Genomic DNA, 16,964 nt, shown 5'->3' on the forward strand with positions numbered 1-16,964 from the left:
CAGGGGAATGACTTGGGAAGCTTGGCCAAGCAGCAACTACTGCTGTTACCTCAGAAATGTAGATTACCAGCAATTGCAGCAGTGTGGAGGCCAACTAAATCCCTAAAGAGATGCACTCTGAGGAAAGGGTAATTTTCTTTATGGAGACATCTGGGTGTTGGTGGAAGAGAGGGAGATGCACAGAGGAGTGTGGCAGTAGCTGAGGCCAGCAGCCTCAGCCTGGCTGCTGGCAGCATGTGCGGGAGGGAGAGGTGCTGGGGAATGTGGCTCCCACCGCAGCTGCAGGAGCAGTACCCAGCTCTGCTGCTCCCATTTTTTGTAACCACTGCTGTTCCCGAGGTGGCAACATCTAGCCTCTTCCTCTGGGCACTGACAGTGGCCTGGTAAAGAGGTGGGCTGTTGCTTGCCTGCAAAAGTGATGGAAGCAAGGGTCGCATGAGAAGGGAGGGTTCATCAGTCCTGGAAGATGCCAGTGGAGCTATGAAGACCCCTGAGATAGGTGGGGGTGATGAGGATGGAGTAGAAATGAGGGTGGGAGATAGCAGGAATCCATTTTTCTGGTGGATGGATGTAAAAGAAATGCATGTACGTGATCCTAAAAGTGCTGTGGTAGAGGTTCTCTGTAGTTACTGGGGTGATCAGCATCAGTTTCTAAATTGTTCTCCATACGTGGATGTGAGTGTTGAGTGTGGGTAGGGTGAAGCAAGGCTTCTGGGGAAGTATGCTAGTGGGAGGCCAAAAATAAATTATCAAAAGAAAGAATTGAGAAATTAACAAAGCTAAACGGATGCATGCAGCTCTAAGAAAAGGGTGTCGTATTTGAAAGCATATTTTTGAAAATCCATTTGCTTAGTCATCTTACAGATAACCGCTATTTTTACCTTCTTTGCTCTGATGACACTTCGCTGTCTATATAATGGGTTTAGCATCCGCGTTCTTTTCTAGTGTACAGGGAAAATGTATCTGCTAATTTTGAGTTGGCTTTGTAGAATTGCTATACTTCCTGGCTGTGAAGTAAGTAAAATACTGTTCTTAAAACTGTTCTACAGGAGCATAGCTGGCATTATTTCCCTTCTAACCCTTTTACGTTTTTTTTAACCCATCTCCCATGTCTGCAATCAAATTTGAATAGAGAATATATTCTCTTGCCACTTCAAGTGTAATAAGGACTGTGCCCTCAACTCCCCCAAAGAGAAAAGTAGTGATGTTTGGGTTCAGCACAGTAATCTACTGGGGAATGAATACAAGATCAAGGGCATTTGCACATTTTTATTTCTGTGTGTTTGCAGGGGCTGTGGCATTGCTAGCAGGTTGCTCACAAATGGTGGCTTAGATTACCTCTCTTGCAGGCAGCAAGATTTGCATCTTGCCATTCCTATTTGATGTGCAAGTGGTGATGAGAGCTGTATACTCGCATTCAGATTTTCTGAGTAGCAGTCTGCAGTCGTTAGGGCAGTGCTTAGACCCCAGAGGCTTTTTCCCTGTTTTCATCCTGTTTCAGTAACTGTGTCTCTTGTTATCTTGTTCCTGAATATTTTCACTTGTAAGAGGAGACTGTTTGTTGCAGCTGTTAAACCTCAAATGTCTTGAATCTCCCTGAGGGAAGAGGAGGAAGAGTTCCTCAGGTTTCTGTGTAAGTAGACTATAGGAACACCTACGTGTCTTTCCCAAGTATACAGCCAGGAGGTATTATTGGTGCTGTCCTAACCAGCTGATGGATTCTGGCTGGTTCAGCCTGCAATTCCTCTCTGTCTCACTTGCTATGTTGAAGGGGTTTAGTAAGGGAGCTGGAGTTTCTTTTTTTGTTGGCATGTAATGGTATTGGACAACAAAAAGCAACTCTGGTTTCTTTTGTCAGAGCAGCGTAGCTAGGAGGTGTCAAAGGAAATTATGGATGTTTGTTTGGTCTCCTGGCTGGATATAACCATGTGGGTTTTAGTGAAATGTGCCTTGAATAAACATTGGGTAAATCTCCTAGGACGAGCACAGGCTGGAAGCCGGTGTTGGGAGCCGTGCTTATCTTCATGGCAGGATTTAAAAAAAAACGTTTGCATGAGAAAAGTTTTGCACCCTGTGTTTGCTTCCTCTTGGTTCGGTGGTTTGTGATGTTCCCCCTTATGTCCTCTTTAAAGCCAGCCGGCCAGCCTTAGGAGAGGATTATCCAGGTAAAATTCTCCAAAGCCTGTATTGCTGTCAGGGTTCCTTCCTTCCCTCTCTTTCATGGTGCCGATGGCTAACCCCGGGCCCAGGCGTGACCCATGGCCATACTAACATGCTGGGTTCAACCCCTGGACTTGCCAGAGCCCCGTGGTCCCTCCCTGGGAGACGGGCTGGGCGCCATTCGTGCCACTTCACCGGGTGGTAGTGGGTGAGTGGGCCCGGCCCCGGCAGAGAGCCAGCGAGGCTGGAGCCCACCAGAAAGCTGCCAGTGCCCCTCGTCAGCAGCTCTGTCCCAGGCAGAGACAACTTGGTGCCTTCCCTCTCGTGGCCTGGCCTGAGATGGAAATCTGAGGCAATGTGTGCCACGGTCCCCTCGCTCCCGCTGCCCCCGCAGGTCGTTCTCCCCCCTCACCGGGAGACCCAGGGGATGCCGTGGTGGCAGGAAGCCCCGGCCAGGAGCCTGGCGAGTGCCAGGTTCTTCAGGGCCTGGCAGGGAGATGGTGGCTGCGATGGGCCTGGGGGCACCTCCCCAGCCTGGAATGGCTGTGGCTTCGGGCTGTGGCTTGGGCACCGGGGGTGGCTTTTGCATGCTTTAGGACATTTACCAGGAGCGGCCACCTGCCAATGGTGCCCCAGCCTTGCCTTGTCAGCTTGTGCAGGGCGTTTAGTTTTGCCTCAGTTGTCTGGAGGTGGTATTTCACAGCTGCTGCGGGCAGGTGCTCATGAAGCTGTGCTAGTGGGTGCTTAAATGCAATTGGTGTCAACCCTTACCACTTGCAGTCCGCTGCGGTAAACTGAGGAGGAGGGACGGCATCAGCAGCTCCTTTGGACCTGCTTTTCCCAGCTTCCTGGCCCTGCCTGCCTCTCCCTCCTTTCTCCCTGTCAGTCCCCAACGGGTCTGCAGCATGTGTGGCGTTTCGGTACGGTTGCTGTATCTGTTCAACTTGCATCAGTCAGTCGCTGTTAAGGCTTATAATCAGTGTGAAATCTCTGGGGCACAGCTATTTACAGAAAAAAAAACCCCACCCTTCCAGACTTGCATCAAACAAGAGTTTTATTCTCATTAATTGAATTCCTCTAGAGTCTGATAACTTGGGCATGTTGAAATCAGATAAATAAAAAGCCTCCCTTCCTGGTAGCTATGTAAGCCTTTCCTTAACTCCCTGATCAGAGGGGACTAGGCTCTGCTAAGTAAGTAGCTGAAGATCGAAACTTCTGCATACCTCTGCTCATCAGGGAGTGTAGGCAGGAGGACGCTCAGTGTGGTGTATCAGCAGAGGAAGGGTTTACCTCACCCAACCCCCTCACCCCCTGCTTTTCTCAGTTGGCTGGGAAGGGTTTTTTTATTTAGTGACAAATGCTGTTTAGTCACCCTCAGACATGTAGTCTGTGTATGGAAACTGGGACTGTGCTTTCTCCAGGCCTTCAGATAAACCTGCAGCCCTACGAAGGGGCAAGTCTGCTCTTGCTGAAGTTGGTGTGTATCGCCTTCGGAGAATCTCTCGGGCCATGCTGCCCCGTCTCATCATGTGGGTGCCAAGATGCGTTGCTCTGGGAGGCAGGAAGGTGTTTGGACTTGTGCCCGAGGTGTGGTGTTGCTGATCTGATGCTATAATCCTGAAAATATCCAACTTGCAGTTTTTTCCAGACTCCATACATCAAATGAGACTTGTGGTCATTAAGGTCATGTCCCTTTCTCCATTGCATCTTTTGTGTGTAGTTCTTGACTTGGTGCTGAAGGCTGGGGCCTCTCTCATTCAGCAAGTGCTATTGGTTAGTCCAGGGTCCTTCCTCCTATGCCTGGATCACCCGTGCCATAATGAGATACCTGGCTTGCCAGCCTGGCTTTTGTTTGTCTTGGTTTTCAGTCAACACCACTCTCCCGCTACGGGGTCTTTCTGCTTTCCCCCTCCCTACGTGTCTCTGGTGCCACCTTTCTTCTTGCACCCTGGACTTAGATTTCCCCCCACCCCTCTTCTTTTGTCAGTATTTGTGTCCCATAGCTGTTTCCACTACTGATGCAGTGGCATCTGCCGCCACCCTCCGGGACACTTTTTCCACTGTCTCTCCCATCTCCCGGCCCCGCCATCTGCTGCCTCTGCTCCTGCTGTCATGCAGTGGTGTGAAGCTGGCATGAGTCTCCTGACCGCACTGACCTCCCTGTCTCAGAGAGCACTCGGCTCCTTCCCTCTGCCTTCTTCCTCATAAATGCTTTAACTGCTCCTGTTTTACTGAATGCTGCTAACGATATTTCCCCACCCCAGCCTGGATAGCCCCTTCTCCACCTTCAGATTTGCTCCTCAAACCTTAGCGATTTTACAAAGAGGACTGACATACAAAAAAGGGCCTGCCTTTACCTGGGGGTTTACCCTGTACTCCGTGTCCATGCTATTCACAAACGTAAACTTTATAACCCTTTTGCTTGCTTTACAGGTCCCAGCTCATTTTCCCTTGTCTCTGTCATTTGCTTTGCTACTTGTAGCCTCTATCCCTCGATACAAAGCTGCTTTATCCCCTCCTCCTTCAGCAGCTGCTCTGTCCTCCACAAACCCCATGAGATGCTCTGTCTGGAGCTCTTGCCTCCCAGCTCTCTGCCAGTTTAGTCTGTCTTTGTGATTTACTTTGCAAGGGTTTTCTTAATAGCCCCCACTGCTCTACATCTTAGTTGTGATCTAGCATTACTTCCTTGACTTAGCAATTGCCCTTGTGATAACCAGTTTTGGTTTCTTTCTGGAACTGTTTTCTCCGAGTCCTGTTGTCTTTGCCTTCTCCGGCCTCTCTGGCAGAGCTGCTATTACATCCTCATGAGTATACTCTGCGCAGCTTCAGGGTTTGGTTTTTTTGTGGCTATGAGAGGCCTATTCTGTGACACTGTACATCTCTTCCTACAGTCCCAGCCTCTTGGTAATTTTATCCACTAATAAAAATTGGACTGGTTTCTCTCTGCTGATGTTACAAGTTCACGTTTCTGTTCAAATTAAAATCTTGACCTCTGTCTCTGGCGCTTATGCACATGCATGTGTGTGCACCTGAGTCTTTCTGCTTAAGAAGTGTAAGCTGCAGCACTTCCTATCCATTTCTGCCTCTGAAATTTGTTCAGGTTTCTTTGTTGAGTGCTTATTCCCCTGAACTCTTGAATTAGTTCCTCCTCCTCTGCCCTGCCAAACGCAAGATGCTTGTCTTCTCTTTAAAAGCCCTTCTTAGCCTTGTTCTACCTTGTCTTTTCTAGCACTTCTTCCCTCTGTGTGGTTTTCGATTCCCAGCCTCTGCCTCTCATTGGGTTTCCTCAGGCTGCGTTCTCAGAGAAAGATGGCTTATCTGATCGTGCTGCCTTGTCTGCCGCCCCTTCCTGGATAACCTGGCAGCCCTTTGGCCAATTTCACGCAAATTTGAGGGGAGTAGAGAGCTTGGAGATAAACGAGTTCCTGCAAGTCTTGTGAAGAGTAGGTAGCTGAGCTGGTGTGGGGGGGGTGGCAGCGGACTGAAGGGGACTTTCTTCAAGGGCTCTAGCAATGCCTCCAAGTGACTGTGCCAGCTGTCGGAGAAGCTCCAGTGAAGCTTGCAGTCAAATCATTAGTCTCAGAGACAGCCTCCCTCCTGAAGGCATAGGAAGCTAGGCTTCATTAAGTCTCCTGCTCTTATGGTTGCTTGCTAAAAATGGTGGCTTGGAGCCCTTCATTTTCTTCTATGCAATTCAGAGTAACCTGCAGCAAGCACCTGCAGCACTGCTTCACCTGGTGCTTTGCCACAAGGCCTGTTAGAGACCCACCATCAGGGTCTCCCAGCAGATCGACACTGCCGCACTTCCTCACACGCTGCCTTGCTCTCTCCTGCTCCCCAGCCTCTCTTGACCCGTCTGCTGCCTGTCTGAAGGTGCTGTTTCACGGTATGGCTGAGCTGGTGGAATATCCCAGCTGCTAGTGAAAAGGGTTGTTTGCCCCCATCCCTGAACCCAAAAGAACAAAGCGTTCTTGCTGTCTTAGTGGAAACAAATAACTCTTTCCTTGGGTTGTTCTTCTTTCAGCTCACTACGGGGTCAAGCACGGGGAGAGGAGTGTGTATGTTGCTAGGAATAAAGTAAGTGGGAAAGCAAGACTGCTTTTTTTTCCATGGCAGCTGGTACCTAGATCAGCTTAATTGCATTGTGAAACCACATTTCTAAACTGAATTTCCTGGGATGAGGGTGTTTCTGCTGCTGTTTTCTCTGTAGGGGAGCTGGCACGGTGCAGCTGCTCTGAGTAGGTGCTTGGTGCTGAGCTAAGGTAAATAAGAGCCTATAGCAGCAGTGAATGCAGTCCTGTTGGAGTGTCCTTCACAGAATGGTTGAGGTTGCAAGGGACCTGTGGGGGTCATCTGGTCCAAGCCTCCTGCTCAAGCAGGACCACCTAGAGCAGGTTGCTCAAGATCATGTCCAGACTGCTTCTGAATATCTCCAGGGATGGAGAGTCCACAACCTCTTTGGGCAACCTGTGCCAGTGTGCAGTCACCCCTCACAAGTTTGGTTGGTTGGTTGGTTTGTTTGTTTTAAAAAAGTGTTTTCTTGCGCTTTCTAGCTTGTTGGTTGCCCCTGGTGCATGGGGTTGTTCCTCCCCAGGGAGGAGAATTGCATCTGATTGTCCCTCTTACTCGTTGGTAATAGTACTGTGTTATGAATGTGCGTAGAGAGAATCATTGTACCTTTCTCCCTCCCAGACTCGAAGCAATAGTAATGTAACAGCTTCTGTATCTCTCTTTTTTTTGTTTTCCTTTCCAAATACCAGAAAGCACCTGTCCTCCCACTTGAAATGGGAGCCTTGGTAATTTGGTGACAACTGCTGATAGTCTCTGTAACATGTCAAACTAATAAATTACAGTGTAAGAAGACGAAGAGTTCTGACATCTTAATTAGCAGTAAGAGGCAGCAGGTAGCTGAAGAATCTCTCCAGATCTGTGTCTTTTTCAGGGATGGTGTCTAACTGAATCACAGAGGTTTTGAGAGGCAGCATCTTGCTGGTGCTTAGTGAACAGAGAAGAAACTAGAAGAATTGGAGGGGGAAATAGAAACTGTCTGCTATTGTATGGCCATGCTTTGTATTCTTGTGATCCTTTATGGTGGGGTGGGAAAATTGTTTCAGAGAAATGCATGCTTTTAGCCAGTACACTTGACTTTGGGGATAACTTAATTTGCTGTTTACCTGAAAGCTCTTCCTGCTGAAGAAGAGGTACAAGATGGCAGCTTTGCCTTGCAAATTGGATGTTCTCTCATGTTAATGGCTATGGCTGAGGGGCACAAATGTTTCTTTAGCATGCCAGAAGGAAGTGGGAGAGACTGCTCTTGGCTGCATTCATTTCTAGGTATTACACTTTGTAACTATTTGCAGTTATATATGCCATGTCTACAGAACTGCGTGCTCAAAAGGAGGTGGGGAGCAGGTGCAGAGCCCATGCCAAAGGATACAGCTGGAGTGCTGGAGGAGCAATGTGCTTTGGGAGGTAGGGAGGGATGTGCAGCAGGGCAGTTTGTCATCAGCTTGTCAAACATGTCTATATCTAACAGATTATTGTTAAGTCTCTCTCCTTAGAAAGCAAATGATTTGGGGTTAAGCAATTCATAAATGGCTATTTGAGGGTGCTGATTTTGAAGTTGAAAAGAAGATGCTCTGGCCCTGCCCAGAAGAATAAGCATGCAGGTAAAGGCCCTAGGGAAAGTCAGGGTGCTGAACTCTGAAATGTCATCCTTACCAAAGTAAGGGAAAACCTGGAGTCACTCGGAGCAAGGGGAATAGAAGTAAGCCAAATAAGCAACTTCCAGGAGTATGGAAAGATGGGCCAAGATGCTGGAGTTCCTCTTTGGAGGTAAAGGGAGGCACTTGTGTGTGCTCCCTCCTTCCATTTGCTTCACATGAAGAGAGCAAGCAGCTTTGCTTTTCTTCAGGAAAAGCAAATTTGAGGAAAGGTAAGGAACCACGCTCTCCATGGATCAGAATTATTTTGAGAAACCTCTTCATGAAAGAGAGGGAATTCCTTTAATGAAAGGCTGGGTAGTAAATGCTGTTTCCTTTTGGCAGGAATAATGTGAAGGTGAGATTTGGGACTCTACATGCTTTTCTCCTGGGAGAGTATTTTAAGCATCTGGGATGTTATGAGGTGAATTACAGCAATAATAGGGGCATTCAGCTGTTTAATATTGGGAGGGATTGCAGAGCATGCAGGAAAATGAAAAAAGAAGCAACATTAAAACATTATTGACTGTGAAACAAAATGAAGTTTCTTATTGTCTGAGAGTGAGCCATCACACAGGGAATAACATTTGACAATTCTAAGAGTGACCCTGGCTGTTGAACATGTAGGACCTGAAGACTGAAGAACGATAATAAAAAGGAATACAGAGGCTGCAGGGCATAATGAACTATGTCAGAAATTTCCTGCCTAGCTTTGTCACTCGAACAATTTCATTTCCCCCCCTCCTCTTGATAGGTTGGGAACACATACCAGCTAAGAGTTAAGCTGTCTGAAATGTGTGTTGACGCTTCATAGCTTTGGTACTAGTATGACAATGCTGAATCTTTTAGAGGTCTGGAAGCAGTAGTAGAAATGCCAGGGTAAATGGTGTGTCCTTACATGCATTTTAAGAGCTGAAAGAACAGAATAAAAAACACACATAGGAATCTTGGGAGACTTCACTTTTTGTGCAGGTCTACATTAAGTCTTACAATGAGTACCTGTGGTTACAGCTTCAAAGCTCAGGCTGGGAAGGCATTAATGAAGCCATCACTGCTTTTCATTGGAAAAATATAAAAGTAGGCATTGTCTTGGGCATTCCAGCAGGCCAGTGTATATGCTGTTGTGTATTGTAGTGCTTAACCAGACCTGGAACCAGCAGTAGTGATAAAAGTCACTAGGGCATGTATTCAGTGGGCTGTAGGAAAGAAGAAACTCCTGAGGATAAGACACAAGGAGCAGTGCAAGTTAGAAGTAGTGCATGGGCAAACCAACACTTCCTGCCTGCATATTCCCAATGTAAGTATAATCTGCCAAGGAGCTTCTGCTTGCGTATTTTTTTCCCGTAATGATAAGAGTAATGATGGTATGGTATATGAAGAACATGCTGATCTGAGGGTTGGAAAAGGGCTGGGAAAGTTCTATTCTGACCTTGGAGGAAGAGAAATAGTTGATTAAATAGATTCATGGGACAGCCTCTACCTGAAGTACAGAAAAGAGTTTATAGTGCTACTGGAGCTCTCTGGCGTTCTGTGGGGTTACTCAAAACTGGTATCTCCTTTGGGGAATACAAGGATTGCAGATAAGGGATTCTTTTTCTCAGCATCTTTGCAGGAAAGTAGTCAAATTATAATAAGCACTAGGTGTGTAGCACAAAGATATTTGAGCCGCCAGCAGTCGTTTACCATTATGAATCTGAACCAGCAGGACAGTCAGCTCAGTCTTTCCCTCGTATATCAGATGTTTGTTATTCACCTTTTACATCAGGTACACCTTGATGCACTGGCTTCTTCAAAGCCCGTGTGAAGTAAGGAGGCTGAGCACCACGAGCTGCTGAGCTCAGGGACCTGTGTGCAGAACGGCTGCCCTGCCATCCTCCTCCCTTTTGTTAATATGGGGTATCGCTCTTTTCTTTGACCACAGGCATGGCTGGCTGGCTGGCTTCTGGACGCTTGGCTCCATGACTTTTCAAAGTAAAGCTATACTAGATTAAAGAGTAGTTTCAGACTTTAGTGCAGCCAAGTAACTTTAAATCTACTTTCTGAGGGAATGATTGAGAACAATAGAACTGTAAGAGCAGGGACATCTTGTGTCGTGTATCCCCTGGGGCAGGTTCATCTCCACCTATGGTATTCCTGAAGAAGGTAAATGTCAGAGGGAGCTGTACTGTGAGAGGCTTCAGACTCACAAAGCAGTCTTTCTGATGCTTCACTTTCCTTGCTTCTGGGAAGTTAAAAAACATACCTAGCCCCCATGTCCAACCTGAATCTCTGCTGTTCAAGTCCAAGCCTATTGTTTCTTGTTTTCTCAGCATCCAACATAGATAATGAATTATTCCTTCCACCTTCCAGCATTTTGAGAAGTTTAAAGTTTGTAGTAATAGAGATGATCTGTGGCTCAAGAATATGCCATTCTAAGGCAGTGTTAAAACGAGCATATTTTAACAAGCCTAATTGTAGACGCAGAGAAGTAGCAGTTAGAGGAATGTGACCTCCATATAGTATGAGGTTTGCTTAAAAAAAGAAAAATTCACAAGGGCAGATCATATTTAACACTGTGCAGCTGTAGAATACCAATGCTGTACTGGGGAAAGTAAGGAAGTCATCTGTCAATATAAGGACCAGATCTGAGAAGAACCAAAGGATAAAAAATGGCTCTGATCTTGGTGAGGGGGTTGGATGTCTGACTGGATGCATAATTATAGTAGAGGTACAAGACCTCTTTTGCAGTCAGAACTTGGGAAGCTAGTCACAGGCCAGAACAATCTATGGTGATTAAAAGAAATGTCACTTCTTTCATATTTATTGAAAACATTTTTCTTAAAAGACAGTAAACATCTGCTGTGGAAGTGAGTGGCTGTGAGATGGAGCAGCTAGCAGAGATGAGTGAAAGCAGTTGTGTTGGAAGAACAAAGAGCTTCATTGGCGGCTCCTGTCTCGTTTGCCTGTGCTTTGATATTTCCCCGCTGATTGTGATATTTCCATACCAATTATTGTATAAATTGTTCCTGGCTGACCTCTCTACTTAGCCATCCTTAGTTGGCTCAGCAGTGGGAGGAATTTGAATGAGGAATGAATAGCTGTTTGAGTCAGTTCAGGAAGGATGGTCCATGTCCTGGGAGTGGCGGGATGGTGGCAGGAGTGGAGGAGGAGGAGGATAGGGGATCAGGCACCCTTGGTAGCATGATTTAAACATCAAAGCAAAAGGGTGGGGAGGATAGGGACAGAGTTGTTCTGCAGGTGGCTCCAGCCAGCCTTTCAGTACAGTGAACTCTCTTGGCATGACAAAAAATATATCAGGCAAAATACTGTATTTTCCCAGAATGAGGCTTTACAGTAATAAGGGGGGGGGGGGGGGTTTACCACATGTTTTCTTCTGATAGCATTGTTTTTTTCCATCTGGCAGCAGGTTGCAATGTACTGAGATTGTCCCGGCTGTGACTTGTTTATGCAAAAATTAAGCTGGAACCTAATTTTTATTTGTGCACATTAACAGGAGACTTCACAGAATAGCAGGTGCATGTTGCTAGAAGATTGTCTCTGTTTTGGTGTTGCCTGTTGGGGCAGAGTCTCCCATATAGACTACATTAGTCTTCAGCCACTGAAAAGTAAGATGGCTGCTTGGGGAAGTGTTCTCAGTGGCTGGACAACGGTGAGCTTGGAAAAGACTTCTTGAAATGAAGCATCGTTTTGTGGGGTATCAGTCCCTGCTTTTTCTCTGGACTCCACAGCAGTGCTAAGTAAGGGGCTGGTCTTGGCAAGAGCCATCTCTGTCTTCCCCACGGGACAGAAGGGAGAGAGGAAGGGCCATCCTCTGGGAAGCATCATGACTGAAAAATTAATCTGAATTAAGACGGAACGTGAGCTTGGAGGATGTTAACTGTCCTGAGCAACTTGCTGGAAGCAAAAAGCCTGTGCAGGGCACGATGCTCCTGTTGTGGTGTAGGGGAATGGAAACACTGAGGAGGAGCGAGCTGCAGGGGAGCACTGCTTGCTGGGCTATGATTAACCATGTGCACCCCGTTACTTTGAAAGCGGCCAACGCACAAAGTGCTGCAGCTGAAAGGCTGCTTCTGCCTGCCCTGCTGTTCCCGGTGGCCTGCTGCCCATGTGCTGCAGGCTGTGGCATCGCCCCGCAGTGCTGCCGTCTTTGTTTGTGGTGGGCTGCAAGTGTATGGGAGGTGGAGGGAAGCAACACATTAACAGCACTGGCTAATAAAGCAACAGCACCCTTAGACTGGATGAAAACATGGTTTCCTTGTTGTAGGCACGGCATCCTTTCCTCGCCCCGCTGTCGAAGCGGGGTGCAGGTATGCCTGCTGCCTCCTGTGGCATTGGGCCAGGCTGAAGGCACCGAATGTAGCCAAAGGAAGAGTCTGCTGGCACTCACCTCGCCTCAAACTGTGCCGTGCCATGCGTTGGAGAGCAAGGGCCAGCTGGGTGGCGAGCCTGGCCTCCTGCACCGCTCTCGCCTGAGCGAGCCTCAGACCTGCGGGAGGGCAGCAGTTGCCACAGCCTGCGATGCACTTGGCGCTTCCACCCGCTCTTGAGTTGTGCGCGCCCAGAGCATCTCTTAAGCTAGGAAGCAGACACTTTAGTATAACTGCTCTTTAGCACTTGTGTCTGAATTGTCTTCATTACTGGGGACTTTCTGCCAGGTCCTGTGGTCTGCTGCAGATGCTAACTTGTCATAGCCAAATAGGATTTATGCACGCTCCCCTTCCCTTTCCTGCACACGGGTGCAGGCTCCCGCTTCAGTTCTGAGGGTGTTTTGGGTGAACCAGTTGAGCTGGCTGTGTTCAGAGCAGAGATAGCCATGCTTCTAGAGAAAAAGCTGAAATGGTGCCTTTTTTAGCTTCTGTTGTAGTATAGCCAATGCATAGTCTGCAGACCAGATGTGACCCGTATGGCTGAAGAGTAGAGACTGCAATGACACAGGTTGTGAAGAGGCGTGAGGACAGCTGTACCAGTTCAGAGTAAGGGTCCTGCACCTAGCTCAGTATGGCATCTGAAAAAGCTGTAGACAGACAGCTATGCAATTGTAGCTTGTTTTGGGAGCATCCCGAACCTGGTGTGATCTACCTATTTAGTAGTCCTCTTTCAAGTCCAACCCACATTTCAACCCATGTAAACTTTCCATATCCACAGCATTCCTCGGCAAGGAATTCCCCAGGTCTGCTATGTGTAGCTGCAAGAACTCTCACTTTTTCTAAAACTGGATCTGACCAGTTTCAGTTGACAGTCCTTGGTTTTTTACCTGAAGAGACGGTAAATGGTCAATTCTTGATCATCTTCTCCATGGCATGCATATTTGTATAGACCTTTACCAAATCCTGTCCAAGTCATCCTCGCCTGCTCCATTATTTCTTACATAGAAGCCATTCCCTAGTGTTTATCATCGTTGTTGCTCTTCTCTGACACTTTTTAAGGAGCACTTCTAAATTGGACAAACAATAGCAACAACAAAAAAAACCCCAAATGTGCTCTGTGTATTTGTGCAAGGGACGGGGAGAGGAGGGAGAGGGGTCTCTTTGGAAATGTTTTCTGTCTAATAGTTGTAGTCAAAGACACAAAGTAATTTTTAAAGGAAATTTAGGATTAGCATCATTGATTATTGACAAATACTGCTTTAGAGCTTCTGAGTGAAGGAAAACTGCTGTAAAGCTGCAGGGGTGGAAACATCCCCTCAAGCTATGTAATCCATTTGGTGTTCAGCACTGTCAGCCCTATGCTTCTGGAAGATATGGAAAATATAAAGACTTTTTTTTTAATTCCTCTCTAGTGATTAGAGACGCAGGATGATACTCCTTCCAGGAGCTCAAGTTTCTCTTTTAGATTAAAGGTCTATTGTCAGTGATAATTGATATCTAAGATACCTTAGTGGAACTTGCTGTGGTGCCTTTAGGTGTGGTGCAGGCATAACTCACACTCTCAGAGATGGGGAGAGTGTTTGTGCAAGAGGTTCCTGGTCATTCTGTCCCTAATTTTTATTTATTCTTTTGGTGTGTCAATGCTGTGGCAGAGTTTCTGTGTGCATAGCCATCCTGTCGTGGTTTAACCCCAGCCAGCAACTAAGCACCATGCGGCTGCTCTCTCTCACTCCCCCCCCCCCCCCCCCCACCCAGTGGGATGGGGGAGAAAATCGAGAAAAGTAAAACTCATGGGTTGAGATAAGAACGGTTTAATAGAACAGAAAAGAAGAAACTAATAATGATAATGATAACACTAATAAAATGACAACAGTAATAAAAGGATTGGAATGTACAAATGATGCGCAGTGCGATTGCTCACCACCTGATTGACACCCAGCTAGTCCCTGAGCAGCGATCCCCTGCCCCCACTCCCCCCAGTTCCTATACTAGATGTGACGTCCCATGGTATGGAATACCCCTTTGGCCAGTTTGGGTCAGCTGTCCTGGCTGTGTCCCGTCCCAACTTCTTGTGCCCCTCCAGCTTTCTCGCTGGCTGGGCATGAGAAGCTGAAAAATCCTTGACTTTAGACTAAACATTCCTTAGCAACAACTCAAAACATCAGTGTTATCAACATTCTTCTCATACTGAACTGAAAACAGCTCTGTACCAGCTACTAGGAAGTCAATCAACTCTATCCCAGCTGAAACCAGGACACATTCTTTCTTTCATTACACTCACCTGTCCCTTGCAGTAAGCCTTGAATCAATGTTCTCAGATGCGGTTTTACATGCCTGTTCTTCTGAAAGGGACCTGAAGGTCCACCTCCTTCCCAAAGAGTAAGTGTTCGACACTTTCTGAAATGGGGCATCTTCAAAGTGCTTCAAGTCAGGCGCCTGAAATGACCCGTCATGTCTGGAAAACCTGAGCTCTGCATGTCTCCCCATGGAAAGGTCAGATATTGCTGTAGTCAGCTGACGCTGCTGGGAGGGTGCAGATTTTGGAAAGACAAAGTGTACTCAGAAGCTGAGCTACAGCACTTCTGGGTGAGAAGCCTGGCCAGCAGGGATGCTTGATGCTCCTTTGTTGCCCGTAGATTGGAGAGGCATTGGAAGTCCTGGCTGTGATATGACAAGGGAGACGCGAATGGCTGGGTGACTCTGACATTGCATTTCTCCCTTGCCTTTCACCTGCCTTTCAGAGCTGCTTCACATAACATTGGCCATGGCCCTGGAGCCTGCTAGGCAGGCTGGCGTAGGGGAGGTGCAGGGTCTGGGTGTCTCCTGGTGCCTGAGTCCCGCACGGTCCCCTTGCTGAATGATCTTGAGTCTAATCGCCTGGCTGCACCATCCCCTCTTGCCGCTGCTGCCTTCTCTTTCCCCTACGCGCCTCCTGTCTCCCAAACGGGGCCTGGGAGATGGGTAAGCCAGCAGAAGTGTTGAGAGCTGCCTGGCTGTTGTTTGGCTTGCTCTTAGGTCAAAAGGCTGGCTACAATAGCCCTCATCTGTAGGGATAAGGATCAGGGAATGTTTCCTCCTTATTGCGGGGGATTTACTGCCTTTTGGAAAAAAAAAAAAAACAGATGCGCAAACCTATCATTTCTTATTAATTTTAAAGTAGCTCTTGGCTCTCTACCTCCTCCATATCAGCGCTTGCATTGTCAGTAAATTATATTGGATTTGCAATTAAAAGCCAGCTGTGCCAGTGAAGTACCAGCCAAATGCCACCATAACTGTCTCCTGGGCGTCCTAGGGGAGGTGTGGAGCACACAGCTCCTCCTCCAGTGAGTTCTTCTCTCACTTCAAGAGGGGAAGATAAGAGTTCAAAATTGGATCTCAGGCACATTATTTTTGTTAATCAGAATGCTTGCTTGCTAAGAAATGCAGTTCTTTTCTTGATACTGCATGTATGTGGATACAATTCCCAGAGCTTGAAAACTGCCAAACACCCTTCACCATGCAAAAAGTTAACCATTTAAGGAGAAAACTTGTAGTGGTGGATGTCTGTCTCAGGCTATTTGTTCTTCTCCTTCCCTTTCTCAATGACAATGATACATTGGAGAAGTATCTCCACTTCCGCTATGTGGCTTTTCTTAAGTGTTGAAAAGCATTTGTGCCTATCCATGTTGGAGCCGGAGTTTGCGGCCAGGCAGGGTGAAGAGCTCTGTGGATGTGCCGCTCCCTGGCCTTCTGGAGATCCACCCTGTTCAACCAACTGCTGAGCCTTTGTGTCTCACCTCTTGGAGGCTGAACAGCAACATGCTGCAAGTTGTAGCAAAGCCCCGACTGTTTTGTCTTCCTTCCATGCTGGGGCTGGGCAGGGCTTTTTCTGCACTGGCTTCTTCTGTCCCTCAGCTGCTTGGGCTCCTGGAGCCAGAACGGGAAGCAAGGAGCTCTTTAGCTCTTACCTCTCTCACTTTTGGCTGGATGAGGGAGGTGCAGCAATCCAGTGCAAGATGGAATAGGAGAGGAGGAATGTAGAAAGTGGGTCTCTTCCAAACCTGGAGCAGGACTCCAGGTTGTAGGGTTACAGGCAAGGTCCCAAAAACCACTGGCAAGGGAAGAAGGAAGCACACATTAGTTCTGGCCATGAAGGGCGGTGGGATTTCACATCTACCGAAAGGCTGCACGCATCAGGGCGCAGAGATCTGCGCTGTGGGTCCTGGAGGTCATAATCTTGCTAGTGAGCTTTGGAAGGGCCAATACGTGTCTCTGATAAAATGTTTCTCAACTGGGTAGTTGGAAAACTCCTCAAAGAACTCCTATGTAAAAAAACCAGGACTGCATTAAAAGCCTGCAAAACAAAGTTGTGCACTCAACTGAGAAATACCTGAATGAGTGTCGTGGGTACAACTTTTAATTCCTACCACTGCATGTTTGCCTTGTGGCGCAATTCTAATTGTGTCATTGTGTGCAGGTTATCTGTATGCTGTAGCAAGGCTACACGTGCATACAAAAATTGTATTATGAGCTGTCTTTAGGTGTGCAATAAAGATCTTACCCTTCCTGCTGCTTTAAAAACAGTTCACTTCAAAGGCTGTAGTATTTGCTTTGTCCTTTGGCCTTTACGGGCTGAGAGAAGAGGCTGTCTGCACCTTAGATGTGTTAGTTGTCTCTGGTGGTATCTTTCCCCAGGATGAAGAGATTGGTACAGCAAACAGAGGGGGAGTGTTTGCCTCTGTTGTTCGTCTCCCTG

The 16,964-nt window shown here is 47.3% G+C and overlaps 1 protein-coding gene across 3 annotated transcripts in view; it reads left to right on the top strand.

Annotated features, from left to right (window-relative positions):
- IGSF3 (immunoglobulin superfamily member 3) overlaps window positions 1-16,964 on the top strand; it is a 101,544-nt gene that overhangs the window by 10,118 nt on the left and 74,462 nt on the right. Inside the window, exon 2 of one of the 3 annotated variants that reach the window (XM_030020230.1) lies at window positions 15,542-15,550. The exons of the other annotated variants lie outside the window; for them this stretch is intronic. The gene's annotated coding sequence lies outside the window, so the exon portion shown is untranslated. The remainder of the gene's footprint in view (window positions 1-15,541; window positions 15,551-16,964) is intronic. 3 annotated transcript variants of the gene reach the window in all.

The sequence above is a fragment of the Aquila chrysaetos genome, chromosome 7, assembly GCF_900496995.4.
Source record: "Aquila chrysaetos chrysaetos chromosome 7, bAquChr1.4, whole genome shotgun sequence".
In the NCBI taxonomy this organism is placed as follows: Eukaryota; Metazoa; Chordata; class Aves; order Accipitriformes; family Accipitridae; genus Aquila; species Aquila chrysaetos.